The 17543-nt window shown below is 32.2% G+C and overlaps 1 protein-coding gene and 1 long non-coding RNA gene across 2 annotated transcripts in view; one reads left to right on the top strand and one right to left on the bottom strand.

Moving 5' to 3' along the window:
* The window catches only part of LOC126769841 (leucine-rich repeats and immunoglobulin-like domains protein 3), a 107902-nt gene extending 95207 nt beyond the window's left edge, over positions 1–12695 (bottom strand). The window contains exon 1 of the mRNA XM_050488741.1: positions 12683–12695. The gene's annotated coding sequence lies outside the window, so the exon portion shown is untranslated. The remainder of the gene's footprint in view (positions 1–12682) is intronic.
* LOC126769849 (uncharacterized) overlaps positions 1–17543 on the top strand; it is a 144227-nt gene that overhangs the window by 81068 nt on the left and 45616 nt on the right. The gene's annotated exons all lie outside the window — the stretch shown is intronic.

The raw sequence follows: 17543 nt of genomic DNA, 5'->3' as shown, positions 1-17543 counted from the left end.
TACAGATTACTCAAATATTACGAACCTATATTCTGAAATTTTCCTGTAAACGTAATACAACAATAAAATAACGTAATACCCGAAGACGATACTTCGAAATATAATGCATTCTCTAGGCTATTGAAGCTGGGGTGGTTTTGGCAAGAACACTTGAATCTTAACCGAAGATTTCAGTTTCAAACTTTATTATGTGGGTGCTTGACGGCAGATTAAATGCCACATATATCAACACTTATATACAACCACTTTTTATTCGTTGAATCTTTGAATCCCAGGACAGATCTAACGGCAACGGGAAACACTTTTATTCTGGATTTTATGTGTTTTTCGAACCACAGGAGCATAATTGGCAACATCTAAAGTCCAAACATAAATAACCCAGAATATTTTCATTGGCCTCAGCTGGTTTTAATTAGTTCCTATTACTTTTTATTTAACAACCTGAGTGATCATTATATTAGAAAACAGCTTAAAAAATAAACATACATACAACGATACATACAAAAGGATATACCCAATAACATAAAATATCGAAATGTGAAAATGTTGACTTATAAAAATCACTTTTAGCGATTAAAATAACTTCCAAATGACAAGTTAATAAGTAACAAAAATCATACCTTAAAACACTACAATTGAAAGATAATGAAAACATTCCTCTCATTAAAAATACAACAATACAACTGCTCGTTGCAGTTTCCCAGTATAAATAAATGCCACTCCACGTGGAAATGATAACAATTGCAAACACTACACAGCCATGTATACAAGAGGTCATTTGTGTGCGCTACAAGTTCATAAGCCTTTTTAATATATCCCGTCGAAAAAAAATGTATTACGGATTTATTTTCTATTTCCACAGCTACTTAAATATTAAACTTCCATCTTTATTTATTTCTTAATCTATTCTAATATTTGGAAAAGAAAGATTTGTTTGTTTGTAATCGATAAACTCCGAAACTACAAAACCGATTTTAATTATTCTTTCACCATTAGAAAGCTACTTTTTCCAGAAGTAACATACGCATTATTTCAATAACAATCAGCCAGAAATAATAGTTTTTTTTTAAAGCAAGCCACAGATAAAAATGCTACATGTGTACTAATAAATACTGTTATAGTAACTAAACTGCCAAGCGGACTAACTATTTATATACGTTAATTGTAATTGTCTACTATTAATATTTATTGCATTACGTTAATGGTTTCATGCAAAGTCTATTATAATTTTAACAAGCACTGCTAATTTATAATAGTATGTAACATTATTATTTCAATTCTGTCAAAATATAAAGGCTTTCCGTCGCTTGCATTAATTAATAGTTTCGATGAGGCTTAATTAACGTCGAGTGTATACTTGTTGAGTGTAATTTCAACACCATTTATTTTGTTGAATACTTACATTTGACGTTTCGACTTTCACAAACATAATTTACACGTAAATCGATTGTATTATACGTCCATTACCTTATTTCGCGACAATTTGGAATAACAAAGGATCATTACAAAATAAAATGTTGAACAAATTTACAAAATAATTCGTGAAATAATCAGATATATCAATGTAAAATATTATTATGAAGTTATTAACTTACCAGAAAACACTTTCGGAATTAAATATTTCCTCCAGGCATTTTCATTATTAAATAAATTAGAAAAAACGTAAACTGACGACGATTGGGTCAAAGAAATCTCTGTATTTCATTTTTAGATTACTTTGTACCGTTTCGTTCTTTTAGTTTTATTTTATGAATCTGTATAATAATATTACATTTTTGTCACTGTATACTGATATACTGTATGATAATATTACGTTTTAAAGTCAATACTTTAATTCAATAATATATAAATTACTTATCTAAACAATAAAAGTTGTTTCAAAAATCACATAACGTAGGTAATTTAATAGTGATTAAGTAACTTACGTTATGTGATTTTTTATGTGCACTTAGATGATAGATTTTAATTATTTTTATTTTGATATCCTGGTGTCAATTTACTATCATTTATTCTATAAATGTAAAATAATCTACGTTTGTACATTAAATTTTAATCAAAATACGTTTTATTCGATTGCTTATTATCCTTAAAAAGGAAAAGTAACAGTCTCTAAGAAGCGTCCCGCTTCTAAGCAAAGGCCTCTTCTTTGTTTAGAGTTTATTCTGCATCGCAACTATAGTCTATTCCAATCGAAGAAGATTTACAAACAATATTTCATGCAATTTGCTAATAACTGAGCTACGTTATGCACTACAAACAATTTTTATTATTTTTATCGCCGTCCAATGCTGTACGGAATCCTCCCCCGTAGAACGCTAATCATCTCGATCTTGGGCAGAACGTTTTTAATTATTATATCTTTATTTATAACACAACACTATTCCACATAACTACTTATATCCACTTGAATTTTACTTCCAAAGTTCGTCTTCTAACCTTATACGAATGGACCTTTACTATATTGTAAGAAATTTTGAATATTTTTTTTTTCACCACATGAAACTCAAAATTTGACACTATGACGACAATGACGTGTTCTATTTTTCTTTCCCATCAAACCCTACAAAATCACAATAGTAATAGCGGAAAAATACCCGCTAGCGTTTATTAATTATTAACGTTAATTATATTTAATATAAAAAATATACCTTATTTTCTTATCTTAGTAATTCATGTTACTACCAACAACGCAATGCTTATTCAATTATATTAATACCCTTAGGTAGCCTAATGTTATTACTAATACATGATATAAAAGAGAAAATAATATATATTTTTTTCTTTTTCCACACCTCGTTAATGATAATATGAATGTTACTTGTTTTTATGGAGAGTATTATCCAGAATCAATGTGCCTGGATGGAAACCGACGCTCTATTTATTTTGCCGTAAAAAAGCAATTCTTTGTATAAGATCTTAGCTCGAACCAAGTGGCAAGGGATAATCTCTTTTGCAATTATGACGTTTAGGAGCAGTGATGCCACTTTTCGTTTGTAGCTCTCTTTGCTTTAATATCTTTTTCAACGGTAAATAACAATCACATTTAATTCACGTAGCGTTTATAGCCAATTTAGACTTTAAATAAAATTTTATCTCTTTTACACAAATACAAACAATATCAACCTTTGTTTACTATTTTTAGATTCAATATACTTTTTTGTTATACGATTGTGATTTTTGATTTAGAAACATAGATAAGGTGTTCTCTAATGGATTGAATTATGGTCCAATAATTGTACTGGCTATAAGTTCTTCAGCCCCGAACATACTAATACGGTACAATAAAAGTTGGCGATACCCACCAAAACAGTCAATTGCCTTCAGTAAATATAATAATATACATCTTTTATATAAAATAGGTAGGTGGGTGACAAAGAGGCCACTTGATAGAAAATGTTCACCATCGCCAATGTGCCACCAACCTTGGAAACTAAGACATTAGGTTTTAACCGAAACACAACAATACTGGTTATTGCTATTTGGTGGTAGAATATTTACTAAGTTAATAGTACCTACCCAGTCAAAACATTAACACCAAATATAAGATTATTACGACGAATTCTATGATTATTCATTAATTTTCTTGTTAAATGCCTCTGAACAATGACTCTATAGGTTTCGGATTAGCACCGAGTTACAAAAGTTATATATCCCAAACGACAGCCACGTCCATCATCCACGCGTGACTCGACTAATACCTACATTTCGATCAGTTATATTGACAAAGCAAATGATTTGCTTCACTAATGGGTTAAAATTCAATCAGCGTATGCCATTGTAGTCAGAAATAAAATTGTCGTTGGGTTGCGTTCGTACTAACCATTGACAAAATTATGACTACCAATTTACTTTATGACAAAATTGTAAATCGACAGAGTAATCAAGTTTATTCTTTTTACCTTGATAAAAAATATATATTTGTTACTTCGCCACAAATTTTGAATTGTTTTAAATCGGGTTTCTCTGTCCATATTTTGGATTTTAAGGACGGAATATCTTTTTTAGATAGAAAGAAAGCTTATAACATCACATACTAAAAATAATATAGGTCGTATAGTGAGATTTAATAGCATAACAAAAATGGTTTTTGGTGAGAGGTCCTCCATTATTTATTGAAATACTAATAATATATCGGATTTCAATCTTCGCAAGAATTTTAAAAGAGTAGTATATACGTTGGCTTATATTTCTTTTTACCATAAGAAGAGCTAGCAAAATTCATTTAGACACTAGAACTGTTTTTGATTGTAATTTTACTTTATGATAAATAATAACCAAATTTCTTACAACTATATAGGGTAATGCCCGGTTTACATTATTCCAGTACAGCGATCTAGTCCAGTACTGGATTGCTTACTGGAAAAATGTAAACCGGCACTGGAATGAACTGGATTGGATTCAGTTCATTCCAGTGCCGGTTTACATTTTTCCAGTAAGCAATCCAGTACTGGACTAGATCGCTGGACTGGAATAATGTAAACCGGGCATTAGTAGTAAGTACCCGAACAGTCGAGAAACTTGCTAGTATTCTATAAAAATAACGTAAGATTAGTTCTATTCAATAATAATAACTACTACTATATATTGTTTTGTTAAAAACTATTTGAATTGATTCACGTGAATTTATAAACACAAAGCGCTTTCAGCGTTAACATAATTTAGTCACAAGGGATCATGGGGCTTCACATATATAAATACATAAGACAACATTCTGTTATCCTATCACAAATTTACTCTTTAATACCGTTGAACCCTCCCAGATACTAAAACCGAAGCTTACGGGTTCAAATCGAATCAAGAACCATTGAGTTTTCATGTGCTGAAAGTAACCGGCACTAAAAAGGGGGATGACTTTAACTCTCCAAAATACCCTAAACTCCACTAAGTGAAATTACTATTAACACGAGACAAGTGATTATTGTCCTATATGGCACAAAAATGTGTTGCGCTTTTTTTCGCTAGAATAACGCGTTTATGCGTTTCCCCCATTTGAAGTGGCGGGTATGTGAGACTTGCTGGCGCTAAGCATGCGCCGGAATACCTACTAAAAAACCAGCGGTACCCACACTGCCTTTTCGAGGGACGTCACGGGATCGCTTGCGCATTCTGCCGTGACGCCCCGACTGTTGGCTCGCCTTTGTGGGTCTCCAAATCCTAGGGGGTTCTCGGGATACAGAGACCCCCTAGTCCCGGCAATACTTAGAGCGAAAGGAGAAGAATCGCATAGCGCCGACGCCTTCTCCCTCGGTCATCTTCGGCAAAGCGATATTTTCGCAGAAGGAGACCGTCTCCAACCAGCACCTCTCGCTACCAAGCATGGCGTTTATCACACTCGGCAGCGAGAGGTCTCCGCCGATGAAGGCGGCCAGGGAAAGGCGCTGAGGCACCCAAGCGGCACACTCCATCAGGGTGTGGCACACTGTGTCCGAAGGCGCACCACACTTATGGCAAGAGGGTGTCACCTCCCGCCTCGCTATCCGGTGTAGGTACTTACCGAAGCAACCGTATCCGGTAAGTACCTGCGTCAACCTGAATATGAGTGTGTCGTGACTCCAAAGCCACAAGGGTAGAGCATTTAAAATATAATATTTGATTTATTTTTTACACACATTTCATGCCATGTCGTTAATATTATGACGATCGAACATTAGACGAGGTTTATGCTTAGCTGTTTTTATATTCCATTTAAAAAACTGTTACAGAAAATTTAAATAACACCTTTATTTTTATTACGATTTACCACGAAACGTTTATTTAATATTTTTAACGGCCAGCTTATTATAAATTGAGCTATTTATTGTATAAATATATGCAATAGTTAGTTACAACATTATCATTAGTCTCTATATCTAATATTAATAATTAATGCATATTTTTATATATAAGATTGTATAAATGACAATAGAAACATAAACTTTGCAATAAATTATTTAGTTTTATTCTTATTTATAGTTTCATTGAATAAGAAGGGTTGTATTTTTTTCTTTTACTTTGAGCTACTTTACCCATGGGCAACTGTATGTAGCATGTTCACGTGTAAGTCATGCCAATAATATCGTTGTCCTAGCAAATCGAAATATTACACCTAACATATGCCTATGCCTATACAGAGGCATTACAATCATTTTGTATATCCATTTATCTTTAATTACTAGAATAATAATAATCGCACTAATGTCATAAATATGAAAGGTTGTGTGTGTTGCGTATTATTTATTTCTTCACGCTTTATCGGCTAAAATATGACATAATTAACATATATTGGCCTGTTTATCGCGTCAAACTGATTTTTTTATTATAACGCTGATATATGATTCTGAATACTACATTTATTAATGTGATGATAAGACAAATAATTTAAGTAAGCTTTATGAAATTTTAATAATAATTAAATGATAAGTTTATTCTGATGTAAATGAAAGGATAACGTGAAGTATTTCAGCCAAACGACTTCCGCGATCGATCTTCTTGTGGTTTTCTCTAAGCGGCTCAATTTATTTTTCCATTTCGCGCAACGACAATTTAAATCCGAAGCTTTGAAGCTTGAATTGGTCTATTTACGGTCATTGACTGTTCAATTAGTTTCCACTAAATTACACTTTCACGTTTAATTCTAAATTTAGCTACAAATGTAAACTAAAGTCAATGGTCGAAATTTGGAATTGGAGACAAGCACACGATAATTATTATACTGCTATTTAACAAAAGAACGTTAGGACAATAATTGAATTACCTGTTTACCTATCAAACCCAGATGTATTAAAAGTTATTGTAAATGCAACGTACAAATGTAATATAACCTACTATACTAATTATTTAGTTTTATATTATCAATATTTATTATTGGCAAAGATGACCATTATTTATAAATGATGGTGAAATTGATATCGGCGGTCATTTTCAAGACAAGTATCATGTGTTCAACTGCACAAAATGTGTTATTGTATTTAAGTGTATGCGTAAACACAATTGCACTGTCTATTCCCTCACATTCCATAAGCCAATGGAATGGCAAATCCAACACGAGTTCAGGCTTAGAACCTAAGGCTTTACATGCTTTTCGCGGCTCTTATGCCTTAAACACTTGTAGCTTCCAAGATTTATCTTATATATTTTTCGAAGAACATAATTTGTTTACTTACCTTTCACCCTTAGAACTTAGAATCTTGAAATCTGTAGCCTCATAAGATAACCACTGTACAAACGTAGCAATGAGCAACTGGCAGCACTATCATTTCTATAAAGTGCAATGTGCTGACAAACATGAAATCCAGAATTTTACATCTTTGCCACTATAATTAAACCACTTTACCCGAATACGCGATACGAAACACTACTCCAAACAATTATATGCACTGCTGTTTGTTTGCAACTGATGAAAAGCGAATGCGTACTCCGATAGGCCTATAGATAATAGATAATATAGATCATTGTTATCATTACAATCTGTATGATAAATAATTATATAACGTGTGAGTTAAATTGAAACTGAATTTGAAGCCAGGGCCAACAATAATTGAACTGAAATTTTTCACACATCTCTGGTCTTAGTGACGATAAAATCTAGTATAAAGTTAAAAAATATATTTTTATTTATATATCCAGCTTCTGTCTTGACGAGTGGTCCACCACACTGATCCAATGGGTTGGTAAGTAAGAATATGTGTTAGAATTTCATACGCCATACATGATGTGTCCTCACGATCAACTTCAACACCGAGCTTGAGATGAATTTTAAACACAAATTGACCATACGAAAACATGTTGACTACCTGGGCTTGAATCAATTATCTTTGGTTGAGATTCACGTGTTCTAACCACTGGGACATCTCGTCTCAAAATGATACATTTATCAAAACAAATTGAAGCCCTTCTATTTTGAGCACTGAACGTTTAGCTGTAGTCTGCGTGACAGTTTTAGCGAGAAATCGATTACCGGTTACGTGATCAGAAAACGTAACATCTGCAATACCATCTGAAAATATCACACACGTTTTACCTAAAGCCGTTCTTTTACGATTATGGACACACGTGTAACCCACCCGTTGAAACGTATTCCCTTTACGACAAAAGAAAATGACTCATTACACGCCTGGATAGACATTGTTACTCAAACTTGCGCTGACATTATGTATGAAAATAACTGTGTCATGCATCATATAACTGAATCAAAGTAATACAATTATATTAAAAAATATATAAAAGGAAAGGAAGAGCACGTTAATCGAGCTAATCCATATAATAAGCACGATATCCCACTGCTGGACTAAGGGTTCTTATCCTCTTGCGGAATAGATTTGCAGATGCATATTTCCTCACGATGTTTTTGATGTTAAAATAAAATAAACAAATTATAAAAATAATCGTACATACCCGGATTAAACCCACCCATCTCAACATACTATCAGAACACACAATCTATTTTCTTTTAATCTATCTCGTATTTTTGTAATAACACCTTATCACATTGAATAAATTATTTCTCCACGAAGGATTTATTTGTTTGTTCAAACAAAACATGCAGTACATTCCTTTGTGTTCATGTTTTATTTATCTCCTTCCGTCTATGACAGCTATAAGTCACATTTACATGTGTTGCGAACAATGTTTTGGGGGATTAATAGAAATTTTACGCTGCGTCGTAGTCGGAGTAAATATGAAATTTCAACTAAGCATATTCTTTAAGGAATTATGCTACAGAAAATGTTTTGTTTTATTAAATAATAATAGTTTTGAGGTAATTTTATAAGCGTTTAAGAAATAAATAGCTCTAGGAGTCTAATTGTTTTAATATATGGATGTTTTTTTTTAATCGTTGTCTTTATACATAATATAACAACAATTGTAAATGCTTATAAACAATATAAAATTGTATGAAATAATAGATATACGTATATCTTAAATTTTACATACGTTGGGGTGAGGTGCTATATTTTTAAGCATATCTGCAAAAAAACTAAAAAATAATCAGTTGTATTATAAACTAAAAACGCTAATATCTAAGAAATCTTATACACATATCATAATTATTTACATATCTATATCAAACATCCGAATTGAAAGCTACAAAATAAAATATAACTAAGTCACATATAATACGAAATGTATCTTTAAAATAACACTGTTCGACAACCATAACATAAGTATGTATATACTCAAAATGCGTATGACCTTCTCCGAATCTATTGTTAGAAAAATCAATGGAACCTAATTTGCGACAGTACGTGAAATCTGACTGCTACAGGAAGTAAACGAGTTCCAGTAAGGGAATGATTCGTAAGAACCATTTATAATTATCTAAATAATTAAATCAATGTGTGGAGAGTCGTGAAGACTAATAACAATTAATCACCGTCCTAGTCTGATCCAATCATCAAATCATCAAATATCTATCAATTATTTAAAAAAAAAACCTTAATTGAAAATAACATAAACCTCATTTCTATATGAATTTATAATATTCAATATGTTCAGACCGTTCAATATGTTCAGACCGTTTTTCCTGTTTGTAAATCACGTCACAAAAAACGCAACAAATCCTGGTAAATTATGGATAGGGATATCTAATCGGATTACATTGCGACTCAACATACAGTGCCCTCGGGATAAATTGCTTTGGTAATAATCAATCAAGCCTTTACGAATGTCTAGAATAGACTTTATTAGAAGTTTAACAATAATATTAGAATTACTCTGTACTCAAAATATGGCTGAAAAACTTAATTCGCCATTGGCCTAATATTTGATAATGCAACCTTTCAAATTTGGATTAAAAATATTAATTAAATTTTCAAAATCAAAACAAATTTTAAGCTTATTAAAAAAAAGAATAGAAGGGAGTAGGTGTGTTCCAGGAATTACTAATATTCCCAGTTTCCGTTTAATTAAGAGTAAAAATAGTTTTAGGAGTGGGTACGATAAAAGCGATATTTCGAGGTTAAAATCAAACTGAGACCTTTACATCGCTAGGCCATTGTCGACTCAAAAAATCATTCATTATATTATATTTTTTATAGATATTGTAATATAACGTATTTATTTTTATGTTTGATATAAAATTTTAAAATCATTTTTAAAGCTGTATGTTGTGAAATACGAAATATATATTTTAAAGTCCATAACTGGATACCAGCTCGTTTTCACGCTACCCTCGGCGGATTTATTAAACTATCTCTTCCATTGTACTTCTTACGATTTCACTCCGGAAATTGCGAATTTTGATGTTAAAAGCTTAATATAATATTTTGTTATAAAGCGGCAGTCACATAATATATAGCAATGGTGTAAAGAATTTAGGGTGTAATATGTAGGTGCGAGAGCAGAAAGCAATGACATATCTTAGTACTACCACGGCCTCGTTGGTCTAGTGACTAAAAATTATTACAGCAGAGATTTGAATGGTGAAGACGTTACACTCTCGTGTCTCAGAAATCGCATAAAACCGTTTTTTCTATGATTGATCTCTCTCCATATCTGTTTGTGTGCTATGAGACTATAAGAGTTGAAAATAAAAATTGAACCTATGATTGTACACTGAAATCATTCCTATGAGATAAACCATTTTTCGTTAGAAGTGGCTGCCCGTTACTGAGGTCGATCAGAAGGACATTATATTAATATGTTGCCAATTGCGCAGGACAAATTATAGTGCACAAAGGTGTGCGCAAACACAGGTGTAACGACAATCCAACATAACCGGCACGGGAATGTACACACATCCGACTTCCAAAATAGGCTGCTACTTTGAATATTCGACATAAAAACCAAATAACTTTTTTTATTGGCCTAACCTGGTAGCTACTAAACCAACGAGGCAGTCTTACTTCTTATTAATAATCACATAATTGTATATCCAAGAATTTAATATTTACTTTATTATATACGTGGGATTTATTATTAAAATAGACTTAACTTCAGTCGTAGCATCTAATCTTCTGAACCTCTGCACGCTGGTGTCCTTACAATTAATATCAATTCAAAAGTAGTTCGTTAAAACCTACTTGAACATCGTATATATTTTTAATATTATTAAGTTATACACAAAGCAGTCCTCTTATGTGTTTAACAATTAAGCAAATGATTTTCTGTTCTTAAGAAGATTTGGCGATTTCACGAAATAAAATTATCAAATCCTACCCCAGGTTTACTCACGAAGTTGATGTTTTCCTTCACCGCCGAGCACGATATGAATTACAAATACAAAATGAAAACTCACTGTTACCTGCCGGATATGAGCCCAAAATCTTCGGTTAAGACTATCATGGCTTTAAATAAGATACTTACTGGATTACCTAAGTAATAAGAATATAAAAATGGACATATATAATTTCATTTTACAATATACAATACGGATTGTATAGTATGCCACTTCGAATCCAGCTGTCTTAGTTACAAAACCATTTTTTTCATTACGATCCGTCCGTTGTCACTGGATTAACATAGTTTAATAAAAGCAAGTTGATTAAAATGGATTAACGACATCGTTCGAATAAGTTTATTGAACAGAATAAATTAACATTGTCTTAGCCGTTCTTTGTTTAGAACATTTGCGGCGTACTATGTCACGCAATATGTGGGCTGAAGTTTTAACGAGTTCGAATAACGGTCTAGTCTCGGCGGAGTGCCTGAATTATGTATTCAACCAACTGCGCTTTGAACAAGCACTAAATCATGACGTTGCTTTAGTATCACAGCACTTTCTGTATGTCTAGAATATTTTAATACTTAAAGACAGCTTATCTCATGTGCCACTGGGATTTTCTAGATCCCTAACACGTTATTGCTTCCCATTTTCAGAAGTATTCGCAAAAATGTTTCCTTAACATGTTAACAGTTGAGAGAAAAGTTTAATCCACATATTTAGTCTACTTTCTGTATTTTGTTTCTTACTAGGATTTATCATTACAAATAATAATTTAAGTCCAGTAACTTTTATTTTATTTTAACTAACTAAAATCCTTTTTTTAATCAACTTAAATGAGATCTGCCTGAGTTTTCTTATTATAATAGTTTATATATTTAAAAAAAAAACGATACTATGTACAATTTTTATTTTTTTTGCCAATATTAAATATTGGATTATCATAAAAAGGCTCAATGCTTATGTTTCCGACCATCGTAAGTGTCGCATTTCTTTAAAGGAATCCAAGTTCTTTGTTTTACCTATAATGGTTAACACAAAGAGATGAAAACAAAATGGTGGACCAACTGATAACGGTTACGATGCTCATTGACAAATGTTGTCCTTTTTCATGTAATTCTATATATATGAGTTAGTTAAAAAAAAAAAATTCACATCACATAAATTAATTGATTATGTTTTTATAGACATTTCTAAAATTGTATTTAAAATGTCATAGATTTCACTACCGATGTTGTTTCGGTGAGTACTTTATGCTAATTATGATATTACATAAGCCGTTTAATGAAATTGAAATCTGTTAATCTTTTTCAACCCTTTAAATATATATCATTTTATTAAATATTTACATTTCATGTATCTATCTCAAAAACAGTAAAAACACACTTTTAAAACATTAATTTATTAATTAGTCATAGCGGGTAGTTGAAGTTTTATTTTTATTTCTATATTTAAGAAAACATTGAAATAAAATTAAAATATGCAAGTTCTGAGCATTAAATATATTTTTTTTAATATCATAACAAAAAATATCGTACTTACCTCGAAATTATTGGCGATAACGTACAGGTGCGGCGTTTAACTTCTAACGACTTCTGAGAAGGCGCGAAACCGTTCAAAGCGGACGCAGCAAGCGTGAAAAACTACGCGTTTAAAAGAAACGATCAACTTTTATTTATTCACATAGGATTCACACAAATTGTATGTGATTTCCTCTTTATATAAAGTCGGGATTTAGGCGGTGATCGGAGCGGCGTTCGGTCGCCGCTATCGCGCGCTATGTTCTGCCGCGCACCCCGCAAGCGAACACCCCCGCCCGCCCCGAGCTTTTAAAGCCTTCATTCGTTTAGTCTTCGCGCCCTTTGTGACACTTGAACCCATTGTTCGTAAACGAATTCTTTCAAAAACTTCACACTACACAGATTGATTACAAAAATATCTATACTATCTATAGTAACTTCGTTATCAATAAAAGCAAGACTTATGTTTCTTAAACCAAATATACTCAATAGAAAACTAGTTTACTATTCATATAGGAGTAATTAAATTTAATATGACTGTTTCCGATAGGCTGCCGTCCTCTGAGGGTTTTAATGCTTTTGCTAAAATCAATCCGTGCTTATCTCGAGGGAAATCATAAAGGATCAAACATTACAATACTTGTATATTCATCACGCGTCGTCTCCCTCGTTTGTTATATCTTCTCACAACATTATGACCATCACGCTGGTTGATGAGAACAATAATGTAACATAATACGACCCGGTACGATTCTGCGTAGCAGCGCTACGCCGTAGGACCCAAACTCATATAATATACATTTCAATAAAATAACACGCACGTAAATCGTTATTATTTTACTTTATCATTAAATATTAACGTAAAATTTCAATAATTTGAATTCAGAAAATAAGACTAGAGACAAGAAACTAGACTAGAATTATAAACTAGAAAGTCTCATATATGATTGAGTAATTGTTATACAACGCTGAAAATATTATGCTGAAATATTTCTGAGATAGTTAATATGACCGATTCTAATGCCCTTGGGAATAGACACAGTACCAAAATAAATTCACCCGAGAAATCTATATACATATACACAGTCATGTTTCGGGTCACGACGGTGCTGCCCTGCGACGTGGATGTCGGTTCGATTCTGACCTTGGACTATTATCGTCGTCACCTTTTAGCACAAGAGAAACTAATAGTTCTGAGAAAGGTAAACATACTAAGCGTAGCTATAGGCATTCATTACAGTAAAACAATGAGATAAAAGTTTTTTTAAAACAAATAAAAATAAACGACTATTTATTTATGGCGAACCAATTCAATTTTTCTTAGAAAGAGAAATGTGAGTATTGTATTAATACATCTTGTTCGAAATTCTTATATAAAACTAAATATAGACTTCTATAGTAATAAAGTCTAACCGTGAGATTTGTATTGCGATCCGATTCCGATCAATAAGCAATAATAATAAAGTAAAGTAACAGCCGTTATTTGATAAAGGGTTCGTGGGTACATATATGGCATGAAACAACACATACAGGTGTCCTCACGACGTTTTCCTTCACTCTGGAGAACGAAATGAATCATAAAAACAAATTAAGCACATGAAAAATGATAAGTGCTTGCCGGAGTTTGAGCCCACGTTATTCTGTTAAAATTTACCTGTTCTAGCCACTGGGCTAATTCGGCTCTTTTAGAACTAGATGTAGATAAGCAAACAGGCACTATGTTTAGTTACACATGTTAGTATGTTTAGTTACAGGCACACTATCACAGTCACATGGGACGCAAACTCGCACGACTGGAAAGAAATCAGTAGTACGAAAAACGGTTTTTCGTTCTTTTCGAAGCACGTGGGTGTATCACTGGCCACGTCTCATGTTGGTTTAGCTTGACTATTCAAAAATAGTTGTAAAAATTTATTTGAATAATTACTAAATAACTCTTGGCTGTTACTAACAAATATCGAATATTCCGACACGACACGAAGAATAATATTTTAAGAGAAATAAAATTTCTGTTTTAAAAGCCAAAAAATGTAAACACACGTATAGAGTATACGTGGGTGTAAATTCTCTGACTTGTTTCAATTCAATTAAAAATATGTAATAAATGTTGAATTCAATTAAAAATATTTCTTAATATATCAAATATACATCAAAATCAAAATATACTTTATTCAACTCATAGTTAGCAACATTGTGTTGCTAACAGTAGTTTTGTCGAAAATCAAAATGAAATTAATAAAACCACCAATGTTTATGTCCAATTAAAAGTTAAATACAAAGTAAATAGTTAAATACAACATAATTTATAAAAATACACACATCTTGCCTAAAAATGAACAAATACAAACTTCTCAATTTTTTATCATGTACCATAATCTTGTTTTGATTAATAAGTCTTGTTTATATAACAAATTATTTTTAACAAAACATTTAATCTAATCAATTGGTTAAGTTAAAAATTCCTGTGGAGTTTTATTATAGAATATTTGTTTACAAATCATTACGCTTTCACTCCTATGATAATATTGGTCAAGTCTCCCGGGAATAAGTTTAATTAGCGCAACATTCCGACAAGTCAATAGACAGATAAATACCGAAATAACGTTGAAAATCGGAAATCAAAATAAAGTGAATTTGCCGCATTTTATCAACTAATGTTATTAAAAATTATAATAATATTTTTAGTAAAATATTAATTCATTTTGTATATTAATGACACTGCAACGGCCGAAAGTTTTACCATGTATTTTATTTTTAATATTAGTCGATTAACAATGTGAAATTGAAAGCCTACCCAGTGTCAGAATAATTCCTGAGGTATACATATGAATAATATATGGACTGTTGGTAGAGCGTTGTGCAAACTCGTCTGGGTAGGTACCACCCACTCATCAGATATTCTACCGCAAAACAGCAGTACTCGGTATTGTTGTGTTCCGGTTTGAATTTCATAATATCTTAGTTCCCAAGGTTGGTAGCGCATTGGTGATGTAAGCGATGGTTAGCATTTCTTACAATGCCAATGTCTATGGGCGTTTGGTGACCGCTTACCATCAGGTGGCCCATATGCTCGTCCGCATTCCTATTCTATTAAAAAATATAAGCTATATTATTATTACAAAAGGTCAACATAAATAAATTTAAATCCGGGGCCTGCTGCCCCGCCACAACAGCTTGTTAAGCAAATATATTTATATTGACATTGTCAAAGTCTAATGCAGTAACAAATCTAAATTTAGCGCATACAACTCAGTACTGATGATAAAATGCAACGCAATTAACTTTATTCTTGTATCAGACACTTTTGTTTTTAAACGTTGCAGTAAACTAAAATTGACTTTTACATTTTTCAATTTGAAAATTTATTACATATGTTTGAATAACCTTTAAAAAGACGTGGGATGTGCGGCAAGATGTATAACGTTACGGGCGGATAGATCGCTTGACACAATACCGATTATATCATAATATTTGCTTGTATATCATTATTTAAAATAATATTATGAAGTGTAACTCTAATAATACCAGACAAGACAAGAATAAAATAGAATATAGATTATAAATTATAAATGAAAGTTCCACACCTATCTTCTCACTTATCTCAGAAATACTAAAGGTAAATATTATTCTGTTTTTTTCAACGATGATGTTCTCGTTATCGATTCTAGCTACAGGGCAGGACACAAGTGTTTAGATACACTTGTGCCCTATTCTCTATTCTCCATCACTCTCATAATCTCATAAGCATATGCTTGTTATATTTATTTATTTGTCCTATGCCGGAATTGAACTGAAGACTCTAGCTCTGTGGCCTTAAACACTAGCCCCAAGTCCAATAGACTGATTCACGAGAAATGCCTAGCTACTTTAATTGTCAATATTTATTTAAATCATAATAATTTTGTCTTCTGTGATATGTGATGTGACACATGCCTTTAAATTGTTTCTCTCAAAAGTTCTAAAAGCTCACGATACTATGTGTCACCTACTTAGTGCTGGCCGTGCGAATCAATAGCGGTTTCCTAATGACCAATAAAAAACCTACATAAATAATAAATAATTCCGTACTAAATTTATACTTATAAACATCTTATAGATAATTATGTATTATAATTAGTTACAATATGGCACCTATCAAGTGTTTTAGTACAATTTAACAATGAAAACCTTTGCCATTTTAATTTCATTCAGCTAGGCTTCGAGGTCGATAGTAATAAAAGAGCGAGGGCGCGCGTCTCAACCCTTGGGGGTGAATATAATAGGTCCTAAGGAACTCGTACGCAATAAGGCTGAGATCTTTTAAGGAATACATCTATTTAGCCTTTATAGTCCTTTCAAAAACATTTTAACGCAATATTATACGTAATATTCTATATTTCTATTTTAAGGTTTAGCTAGATATACGGCCACAGAATCCGAGGTTCTTGGTTCAAAACCACAGGCTGGGCGGATAAAAAGTATTAAGCCTTTCCAGTCGATTCGGATTAGCCGTTCCATAGGACTATGAGAGTGAGGAGATATAGAATGCACCTGTGTTTGCGCAAACACTTGTATATCCTACGAAGTTGGCTCATCTCTCTTGCCGCCATTTCCGGAATAGGTCAGGTAGACAATATTTCAATAGTTGTATAGTTATGTTGTGAATGAAAAGGATTTTATAGGTGTCGAAATCATTTTGCCAATTTCAAACATGTCGACACGTTCACTCCATCACAAAGGGTGCCGTTGTCTTTCCGTAACATATTAGATAAATAACATGAGTGAATCCGGAATAGTTGACGATGATATTATGTACACTTCTATTTATTTAGTAGTAATATTTTATCACATCTTTTCAATATTAATTTATTTATTAAAAACATTTTTATATTTACAAACAAAAA

This window comes from Nymphalis io, chromosome 8, assembly GCF_905147045.1.
Source record: "Nymphalis io chromosome 8, ilAglIoxx1.1, whole genome shotgun sequence".
Classification (NCBI taxonomy): domain Eukaryota; kingdom Metazoa; phylum Arthropoda; class Insecta; order Lepidoptera; family Nymphalidae; genus Nymphalis; species Nymphalis io.
Note: the sequence above shows the minus strand (reverse complement) of the source record. Positions and strands in the feature narration are given on the sequence as shown.